Consider the following 9,623-nt stretch of genomic DNA (forward strand, 5'->3'; position numbering starts at 1 on the left):
TTTGAAGAGAATATGTATGTAATTTAATTGTTAAATAATTAAGTTGAAGTCCAATATTTTTTCTTTTTCCTAAAAATAATATTGTAATTTTTCTAATTTAACAAGTAAATGTATTTTTTTTAATTTGTAAATTGATGTATTTTTTTTAAAGTTTTTTTAAACATGCATAATATTTGATAAATTTAATAAAATACATAAATTTTTAATTTTTTTACATATCTCTATAATTTTGATTCAAAATATTGTTATATATATATTAGACTCCATTTATTTTTAAAAAAATAAATGAAGCCTTATTTTTTTTTCAATTTTTTTTTTTTTTTAAATTGCAGTTTGGAATCAAAATGGGACTCGCCTCCAACCTGACCTTAGTAGAACTGGAATCGCCAAGATCAGGACTGGCGTAGGTGATCACTCATCCTCCCTTTCACTCAAATTAAAATCACCGATTCCGGCAGCCGGACTGGCGTAGGTGATCGGTCATGCTTGTGGAGCTTTTCTTAGAGTATTGAAGTGTGCCTTTGGGGCAACTTCTTAGTATACTTGAACCAATTGCCACACACTCTCCTCTGAGTATAATGCAATATAATTAATTGAAATTAAAGTTATATATTACATTATTTTATTTAGAAGAATAAAAGTGTAATGTAATTATTAATAAATCTCATATTTATATATATATATATATATATATATATATATATATATATATATATTGATAAAATATAATTAAATTAAAAATAAAATTTTAATATATAATATTATTTTATTAAATATTATTTTAATTTGAAATTATTAATATTTTTATGGTGGCAACAACAATGAGGATCAAATAGTAGTAATGGTGGTGGCTAAGTGGTAATGACAACAATCAAATAGTGGTAGTAATGGTGATAGTGGTGATGGCCGTGTGGTGATAATAACAGAGGTGATGACAACGGTGATCCAGTGAAGATGGTGAAAATGGTCAAGGGCGGACCTTGGATGATAATATTAAGGATCAACTATTTGCTACTTGCATAATAATCATATGATGATGTATTTTAAAAGTTATTAAAGTGCATATTTATTTTCAAATTTCATAAAGTATGTCTAAATATAAAATAATTTTAAAGAAATAAACACTAATAATACTAGTAGAGTGATATACCTCTTTTATGGTGCTCTTGACACTTTTTTAAATCTCTGAATTCATCAATAATGAAATCCGAATTAAAAAGTTCAATAATTTCTCTTTCAATATTTATAAGTAAATTATTTTTAGATGTTAATCAGTTTCCAAACTTCCTATTTTGGACCTTTTTCAATGGGACATTGATATAGGAAAAGATTATTGGATCAGCGGACCACGAGAGACCTTGTTTGGATCAAACACGTGGGTCAAGTTCCCAAAATACATATTATGCTTACCTGAACACATTCTTGGATTTTCCTTTTTAATTTCGTCCAATTTATTATGCTTTGAGTAGAAAACCAAGCAAGTATCATATTTAGTGAGAGCTGAATGCATTCATTTTACAAAACTTCAATTGAGCACCCACTTTCTAGTTTTGCTGGTGGTTTTGCAATGCCCTGGGGCATAGTCTCTCTCTCTTTATATATATGCATACTCTTTTTTCTCCCAAAACACTTTTTGCACATAACCCAGAAAATTCCCATATTGAATGGTAACATTTTGGATTTTAAAGCTTTTATGTATGCTTGAATTGTCGATTGAAAAAAAAATAAAAAATTTGCCATTATTATTTTTAGGGCCTTTTTGTGAGTTAGAGTTGTTATTCATTGGTCTTCATATTCATAACCATTTTTGGCAAAACCTAAATTAATAATTACTCAAATGATAAATTCGTTGATTGAAGCAACTGTAAGCAACAAGAAATAATCAAACTCAAATCAATAGAATCAAAAGCTTAAAGCAAGTTGTTGGCTTGTAGCTATTCAAACATGTCAGCAAAAGAAGCAAGTTACATGGAGTTGTATATTACCTCAGAGGCAGGTTAAGTTGGGGGAGACAACGAAGGAAGAGGAAGATATCTGGGTTTCACGTTGAACTCAACATAGTTTATTTTACTGACACGTTTTTCAATATAAGAAACATAAAACACTAGGTGGTGGGGTGCATGAGTGACTCATCAACATGGTCAAAGCCAAACCTAAATCCATCAAACTCATGTCCCTCATTGGGAGAGGCTTTCCCCATTTGCAAAGCGTCACTCATCCCTTGACACCACTGACTCATTGCTGCACATAAGCCAAGCACAAGCATACCTTTTCTTATATATAAAAACATATCACTCTATTCATCTCTCTCCATCTCCCACCTAGTCCTAGCTAGCTAGCTATCCCTCTTCTTTCTCCCATGTCTTTGCTTTAACGAAAGGGGAAAGATATGAAAACTAAAGTTGAAGAGAGGTTCTTTGAGTTTTTTGAGAAGTGGATGTGTTAACTCGATGAGTATTTACAACACCTGCGAAGGGCGTCTAAGGATTATCGGGCTAAAACTGGGTGTGAGTGTGAGTAAGAGCTATAAGCTTCAGTGTCCAAAGTCACACAACATTACAAAGTCTACTACACTATAAAATGGGCCTTAACCCATGAAGATGTGCTTGCTTTCTTTTGTCCAATTTGGATTTCCGCTTTAGAGAATGCGTATTCTTGGGTTACTAGGTGGAAACCTTCAGCAGTGTTTAAACTGGTTAACTCAATAAGGACAAATGGTATTCCCAGTTCGAGTCTGGTTGAATTGACACAAGAACAGATTAGAAAGATTGAGGCTTTGAGGGTGAAAATAAGGTTAGAAGAGGAGAAGGTGGAGAAGGAAATGAAGAGGCAACAAGTGGCTGTAGCAGACAGGAAGATGGTGGAGGTGGTAAGGTTGGTGGTTCGAGTGAAGAATGGGGAGCAAGTGAGGCAAGTGGAGGTACTGGTGCAGGTGGCATTAAAAGGAGTAATGGCAGGACAAGAGAAGGTGATGAAAGCGGCAGACTGTGTAAGGCTTAGGACTTTGAAGGGAGTTTTGGATGTTTTGAGCCCACTGCATTTTGTGGAGTTCTTGGCAAGGATTGGCATGCTTCAAATTCAGCTAAGAAAATGAAGGAGCGAAAGCATGAAAAACACAAGTTTAGATCATTGAAATTCAAAATTTTTCTTCTAGGGTCACATGCATCATGCAAGATTTATTTTTATCTATTTGATTTCAATGATAAACAGCATATTAAAACTCTTTTAATATATTTTTGGATCTACATTTGCCATTTAAGATTTTAGAATTAACAGATTAATTCATTAGAACCCTAGATTAGATCAAGAACAAGTGCACTAACTTGTTTGATGCACTGCAGTGTGTTTGGCACCTTTGGGATGCACCTAGGACACCAGATGTTGTCCCTCTAACTTGTCCACACCAAGATCACCAATGGCAGCCCCTTGAACAGCTTCTAAAGCTTTTTCAATCAATTAGAAAATCAGGTTTTGCCTTTTGAGAGATTACAGATGTAAACAGGACACTAGAAACGATTTCTAGTATTTTTAATTCAAGAGATTGTTGGGAAATCTCTTTGAATTGATGAGAGATGAAGAAGATGAAAGGGAGAGGTGCTTTGGGGCGGTACCAATGAAACAAATAGCAGCTAGGTATTTTTCTTTTCATCCTTTCCCTTATATAGCTAGGTCACCACTTAAAACCCTTGCCACATGTCACCTTCTGATTGGCTCTAGGTTTAATTGACCCAATCGCATTGTGCCAAGTGTTAAACCTATATTTAATCTTGACTTTAATCATCTTACATGATTAAAAGACATATGGCAAGCTTATGTGTAGTGCCATGTGTCACCATCTCATGGTGCCACTTGTCACCCTGTGAAATGACCAAAATACCACTGTGTCTTAATTTTGAATTCTCAACCCAAAATAATTATTTCTCTTCTTCTAATCAATTTATATCAAATATAAATAAATTAATTAATCTCTATTAATTAATTTCTCATTAATTAAATTCATATTTAAACACTTTAAATATAAATTTAACTTATACTATACATCCAATAACCTAGATTTGGTTTCAAGCCATGCTAGGGACTTTGCAATCTAATTGCAAACCAAACCTATTTAATTAATCAATTAAACTCTTTAATTAATTAATTAATTAAATCATATTTAATTTGGTGATTACTTGTGTATGTGTGTGACTTACTAGGCTCATCACTAATTAGCAAGAGACATGATATCAACTCTTAATATCATCAGAACTCTTTTTTACCATAAATGATTTCTCTAAATCATTTTATGCACCTCATAGACCATGGTTAACACCTAGCATAGCATGCCATGGCCACCCAATTAGTAATAAGGTTTACCTTAAATGAACCTATAATCATATGTTGCCATGGACTAGAATCTCTCTGTTACAAAATCCCAACTCAAGCTGGAGTCATGGTTTATGTCAAACCCCATTTGCTATGAATATTATGTTCTCTTTTAATTCCAGTTCTTGATTAAAAAGATTTTCTCATTAGAAACTCTTTTCTAAATAAATCTATCTGTCCTGGCCAAGAAATTGAAACATTAAGAACAATTAAATGAACATAGGATTTTATCCCTATTTACTTAGAGGAACAGATTCCATCTTAATCAACACCTACCTCCATATATAACTAGTAGGAGCCAACACATGCCCATATACCCATACACAGTACAAGTATGAAAGCAGTATCAAACTCAAACTACCTATATACAAGATAAATGTGCTATCTCAGGTCTAAAGATTATATGCACTGATATGATTTATGATAATACATTGACAAGAGTAAACTCCATGTGCTTGTCATAAATGTCACTAGTTCGACCTACTTAACATGTATAAGTGCCTATCATGTTTGTTATATGGTATGAGACTCACCATTCCATCTTATTTACATCTCATATAAATAACTTGGGAACAAACATGATTACTATCTTTCTGGATAAGTCATGTCCTTATTGTGAAGTATCCTCGATTATGAACCTATTTATGATACTTTGTGCTAGAAATACTGTCACTCATATTCTTAACAACTTAAGAATAGAATTTCTAACAAAATATCAATGGACATTTTCTATTACACATAAATATATTATGTAAACGAAAAAGTGAAAATGCCTTTTATTAATAAAAACATATACAAGATACATACTAAATGATATGCTCTAGGGCATACTACTAACAATCTCCCACTAGCACTAGAGCCATTCTTTACAATACCTTAGACCCATCTTCTCAAGATGTCGATCTAACTGTGCTTGTGACAAAGGCTTAGTGAATGGATCAGCTAGATTTTTTAGCTGATGCTATTTTCTGCATGGCTATATAGCCTTGCCCAACTATCTCTCTGATAATGTGATAGCGCCTTTCTATGTGTTTGGATTTCTAGTGAGATCGAGGTTCTTTATATCCAAACAGCCTTCTTTGCAAGATCTCGATGCAGAAAATACTCAAATTTCTGTAGTGGAATCTGCAGTCATACCCTGCATGGAACTGTTACAACTGACTGCACTTCTATTACAAATGAACACATACCCAAAGGTAGACTTTCTATCATCGATATCTGATTGGAAATTAGAATTAGGATGATCATCCAATTGCAAGTCACCACCTCCATAAATTAAGAATAAATCCTTAGTTTTCCTCAAGTACTTAAGGATATTCTTGACAGCTATCCAACATTCCAAACCTGGATTGGATTGGTGCCTGCTAGTCAAACTAACAGCATATGCGATATCCGGCCTAGAACACAACATTGCATACTTCAAACTTCCAATAGCCAAAGCATATGGAATCCTGACCATTTTATCTCTTTCTTCAGGTGTCTTTGGAGACATCTCTTTAGAAAGGTGGATACCATGTCTCACTGGTAACAATCCTTTCTTGGAAACAAGCATGTTAAACCTCTTTAACACCCTTTTCAAGTATAGACTTTGGGATAAACCAATTATTCTTTTCGCTCTATCTCTATCGATGCGAATCCCAAGAATATAGGTTGCCTTCCCTAGGTCTTTCATGGAGAATGTATTTGACAACCATACCTTTATAGTTGTCAACATACCTGTGTCATTACCTATCAATAGAATATTATCCACATATAAGATAAGAAAAATGACAAGACTATCACTAATCTTCTTATATACACATGGCTCATCCTCATTTTTGATAAAATCAAATGACTTAATGGCTTCATCAAAATGGATGCTCCAACTCCTCGAAACTTGTTTTAACCCATAAATGGATCGCTTTAGCTTACGCACTTTGGAACCATCTTGGGATTCAAAACCCCTAGGTTGTTCCATGAAAATATTTTCTTTAATGTATCCATTGAGAAAAGTTGTTTTGACATCCATCTGCCAAATCTCATAATCATAGTATGCAGCTATTGCTAATAGAATCCTAATTGATTTAAGCATGGCAATAGGCGAGAAAGTCTCCTCATAGTCGATTCCCTGCTTTTGGAGAAACCCTTTCGCTACTAGCCTAGCCTTATAGGTCTCTACCTTTCCATCAGAACTAATTTTCTTCTTGAAAACCCATTTGTTCCCTATAGGTACAATACCTTCAGGTGGGTCAACAAAGATCCCAAACTTGATTCTTATACATGGAATCAATCTCGGATTTCATAGCATCAATCCATTTTAAAGAGTTTATATCTGATATAGCTTCTTCATAGGTAAGTGGATCATCTCCATGATCTACTTATTCATGAGTAAAAAACTCTTATTCTTCTTCATGAAGGAAACCATATCTCACTGGTGGGTGAGATACCCTAGTTGTTCTACGAGGAATAGCTGTAGATGTTTCATCAATAGGCGTAGGTTGACTAGATGGATCTATATCCATCTGATCTGTTTGTTGGTCAGAATTCTCCAATTCCAACTCTATTTGCCTTCCTTTGCCTCCTTCTTGAACAAACTGTTGTTCAAGAAATGTGGCATCTCTGCTTATCATAACCTTTTGTGATGTGGGCAAATAAAAATAATATCCAAAACTATCTTTTGGATATCCAAAACTATGTTTTGGATATCTAACAAATCGACCCTTTTCTGATCTGGTTTCCAATTTATCAGTGTTCAGCTTTTTGATATAAGCTGGACAACCCCAAATCTTAACATGCTTAAGACTTGGTTTTCTTCCATGCCATATCTCATAAGGTGTGGAAGATACTGATTTTGTTGGAATCTTATTTAGAATAAAAAGCTGATTCTAATGCAAATCCCCAAAAAGAGATTGGCATATTAGTATAGCTCATCATACTACGTACCATATCCAATAGTGTATGATTTCTCCTTTCAGATACACCATTCAGCTGTGGTGTTCCTGGAGGAGTCAGCTGGGAAACAATGCCATGCTCTCTTAAGTATTCATCAAATTCAGTAGTCAAGTATTCACCTCCACGATCTGATCGAAGAGCTTTAATACTTTTTCCTGTTTGATTTTCTACTTCAGATTTAAATTCTTTGAACTTTTCAAAGGATTCATGTTTGTATTTCATCAAATACAAATACCTAAACCTTGATTTATCATCAGTAAAGGTAATAAAATAATGAAAACTGCCTCTAGCCATTTTTTTAAATGGACCATATACATCACTATGTATTAGCTCCAAAATATTTTCAGCTCTTAGTCCTTGTCCAACAAAGGGTGATTTAGTCATTTTGCCCTGAAGGCAGAATTCACAAGTTGGAGTAGGTCCAAAACTCAATGAGGATAAAATCCTCATTTTCCCCAGCTTTGCAATCCTATCTTTTGCAATATGGCCTAACCTTAGGTGCCAAATATATTTTAAACTTGAGTTAATTTTCATCATAGCATTGCATTCTTTTAGATTGCTTTCATTAGATTTGTATTTAACATTATTATCTAGATAATAAAGTCTATCATGCATATAACCCGAACCAACATAATTATTTCCAAAATAAATATTGCAAACATCATTTATGAACTGAAATTCATAACCATCTCTAGTCAAACTAGATATAGAAATGATGTTCTTAAAAGGTATCAGGTATATGCAAAACCTTGTTTAAATACAAAACATGTCTATACATGTATAAAGATTTAGATCCTATAGCTAAAGTTTCAACAGTTGAGCTTTTGCCAACACGAAGTCTAATATCTCGTTAGTTCAAGCTTCTATTATTGGCTATGCTATGGGTAGTTCCTATTTCTATGCCCATCATTATGGCAGTGGAAACACTTTCCTTTTGCCTTTGTCAGCTTTGCTCTTCCCTATCTGTTTAGCTTATCTTCTTGGAAGGATTAGGAATTTGAGGTTTCTTTTTCTTATTGCCCTTCTTCTTGTTGGACTTTATAGCAGAAGAAGATGCAATCAAAGCTACCTCTTTTCCTTTATTGCCTGGCATATTCTTTTGGGCAATAACCAACATGTTGAGTAAACCAGCCAATGTGCATTTCTGCTTAGTCATATGGAAATTTGTCACAAAATTCCCAAATGACTCAGGAAGGGACTGAAGGATCAAATCTGTCTGCAATTGGAAATCCATATTAAAGTCAAGATGTTCAAGCTGCTTAATCAGTAGAATCATCTTGTGGACATAATCCCCAATATTTTGTCCCTCAGACATCCTCATGCGGAATAGCTGTCTAGATATCTCATACCTAGCATTCCTGCTGTGCTCACCATACAACTCTTGTAGGTGAAAAAGGATCTCACTCGCACTCTGTATGTTCTCATGCTGCTTCTGTAACTCATTTCTCATGGAAGCAAGCATATAACACTTAGCTCTCATATCATGCTCCTTCCACTTGTCCAAAGTTTCATGTTCCTCTTGAGTGGCCTCTGGAGCTAAGGGACCAGGAACATTTGAGTCTAAAACATATCCTATATGTTCAAGGTTCAGGACAAGTTTCAAATTTCTTAGCCAATCAGACAGATTAGGTCCTGTCAACCTATTGCGATCAAGTATGCTTGCAAGAATATTGGATGGTGGTGGTTGTTCTGTGCTCATTATTATCAGAAAATTAGCTGCAGAAAATAACCAGATTTATTAGTAAATGTATCATGTAATTAACCAAAATGATTATGGTCTTTTAATCAAATTGGTCCTCCCACTAACTTAGCAAATCCTACACTTCCAAAGTAGAAAACGGAAATTCTAGTTGGATGGATTTCTAGTGGGTGATTGAATTCTTATAATTCTATTGATCATCCTCAAGTACATCCGTTATTGGAATTACAATAAACTATAAGTGAGCAACTCCTTGCCCATTGTCGACACCATATTTTGGTCGATCCCTGAAATCAAAAGACTTAGAAATCGATCTCCAATGCCAAATCCACATGTCGTTCAATCACATTTCCGATCTCTCTTTGCCAGACAACCACATTTCCGATCTCTCTTCAAAAAGAATCGAATCCATACTAAGTCCCCATATCAGTTAAAGCCTCACCGGTCTCTCAAATCAATTACCAAGTTCTTTGGCCAAGTCAATCACATTTCCGATCTCTTGTTTGACGAAACCAAACCAACGTCAGGTCTTCATGCCACCAGTTTTATTGCCGATCTCCCTTTTAAAAGTTTAGGGATAATCGTTTGATAAAGTTAAGGTTCCAATCCGGTTTAATGATGATTCCGA

The 9,623-nt window shown here is 34.4% G+C and overlaps 1 pseudogene; it reads left to right on the forward strand.

Annotated features, from left to right (window-relative positions):
* Positions 1-2,389: 2,389 nt before the first annotated feature.
* Positions 2,390-3,094, forward strand: LOC110670055 (protein DOG1-like 4; annotated as a pseudogene).
* Positions 3,095-9,623: the final 6,529 nt, after the last annotated feature.

Source organism: Hevea brasiliensis, chromosome 11 (genome assembly GCF_030052815.1).
Source record: "Hevea brasiliensis isolate MT/VB/25A 57/8 chromosome 11, ASM3005281v1, whole genome shotgun sequence".
Classification (NCBI taxonomy): domain Eukaryota; kingdom Viridiplantae; phylum Streptophyta; class Magnoliopsida; order Malpighiales; family Euphorbiaceae; genus Hevea; species Hevea brasiliensis.